General features: G+C 44.5%; 1 non-coding gene across 1 annotated transcript; it reads left to right on the plus strand.

Moving 5' to 3' along the window:
- Window positions 1–1,485: 1,485 nt before the first annotated feature.
- Window positions 1,486–1,592, plus strand: LOC112773830 (small nucleolar RNA R71). The gene has a single exon (XR_003188357.1). It is a non-coding gene; the product is annotated as a small nucleolar RNA R71 (small nucleolar RNA).
- The last annotated feature ends 243 nt before the right edge of the window (window positions 1,593–1,835 follow it).

Here is a 1,835-nt window from a genome sequence, read left to right on the forward strand (position 1 = left end):
GCTTCCTCCTGCATGTCCAGCACTACAAAGTCTGCTGGGAAGATAAAATCTCCCACTTTTACCAGCAAATCTTCTACGACGCCATGCGGGAACTTGAATGATCGGTCTGCCAATTGTAAGGCCATCTTTGTTGGTTTAGCTTCCTCAATCTTCATCTTTCTCATCATAGCTACCGACATCAAATTGATGCTGGCTCCCAAGTCACAAAGAGCTTTTTCCACTGTGATTCCCCCTATAATACAGGGGATCTGAAAACTCCTGGGATCCTTCAATTTCTGGGGTAGTTTGTGCTGAATGATAGCACTACATTCTTCGGTTAGTATCACAGTCTCGTTGTTCTTCCAGCTTCTCTTCTTAGTCATGAGCTCCTTCAAGAACTTGGCGTAGAGTGGCATTTGTTCTATTGCTTCAGCAAAGGGTATGTTGATTTGCAGTTTCTTGAAGATTTCCAAAAATCTCAAAAACTGATTGTCATCCCCCTTTTTCTTTAATTGCTGAGGGTATGGGACTCTTGGGGCATCTGGCTTAAGCACTCCTTCCCCTTTTTGTGAACTCAGATTAGGAACTTGAGCTCCATCCTGCTCTTCTTCCTCTTTATCTGATTCCTTTTCTTGTGGTTTCTGGGAGGTTTCCTTCAGTTCCTTCCCACTTCTAAGGGTGATAGCCTGGCACTCCTCCCTTCGTGTTGAGCTAGTCTTGCTGCGAAGGTTGTGGCTTGGAATTTGCTTGAATAAGTAGCCAATCTGTGTCTCCAGTTTCTTGATGGCAGCATCCTGATTCTGCATATTGGACATCACCTCTTCTCGGAACGCTTTACTATCTTGAATCTCTTTGCCTTTGCCTTCAAGTAGATTCTTAATCTTTGAGATTCTTTCATCAAATGATGATAGGTCAGGCTGAGGAGGGTTATTCTGGCCTTGATATGAATGTGGAGAGGTGTTGTTATGGGGGTGTTGATATGGTCTAGATGTGAAGTGTTGGGTGGCTGCATTGTTTAGATTTGGGCGTCTTTGATCAAGGCTTTGGCCTTGTTGATTTCCCCACCCAAAGTTTGGGTGATTCCTCCATCCAGGGTTGTAGGTCTTGGAGTATGGATCATGATTTTGCCTAGGTGAATTCCTAATGTAGTTGGCTTGCTCCTGACTACCCTCTGCTTCTTCATTCACTCCTTCTTGGGTTGTTGATGAAGTGGAGATTGCTGCTACTTGGTTTCTCTCCATCTTCTTGGTGAGGTCAGCTAGCTGCTGGGTAATGAGCTTATTTTGGGCCAGCAGAGCATCTACATTGTTTAGCTCCATTACTCCTCTTGTGTTCCCTCTTTCGGAAGCATAGAAGTAGTCGTTCTCTGCTACTGTTTCAATGACATCTATGGCCTCCTCAATGGTCTTCTTCTTGTTCAAAGATCCTCTAGATGAATGGTCTACGGCCTTCTTTGACTAATAAGAGAGCCCTTCATAGAAAATGTGCAGCTGCACCCATTCATTGAACATATCGGGTGGGCACCTCCTTGTTAGGTCTTTAAACCTCTCCCATGCTTCATATAGAGTCTCACCATCTTGTTGCCTGAAAGTTTGGACCTCAGCTCTTAGCCTATTGATTCGTTGAGGAGGGTAAAATCTTGCTAAGAATTTGTTCACCACATCTTTCCAAGTTGTCAAGCTCTCCCTTGGGAAAGACTCCAGCCACTTGGCTGCCTTATCCTTGAGTGAGAATGGAAATAAGAGCAGTCTATAGGCGTCAGGATGAACACCATTAGACTTCACTGTGTCACATATTCTCAGGAAGGTGGTTAGATGTTGATTGGGGTCCTCTTGGACACTTCCTCCGAACGAACA

Source organism: Arachis hypogaea, chromosome 18 (genome assembly GCF_003086295.3).
Source record: "Arachis hypogaea cultivar Tifrunner chromosome 18, arahy.Tifrunner.gnm2.J5K5, whole genome shotgun sequence".
NCBI classification, from domain to species: Eukaryota; Viridiplantae; Streptophyta; class Magnoliopsida; order Fabales; family Fabaceae; genus Arachis; species Arachis hypogaea.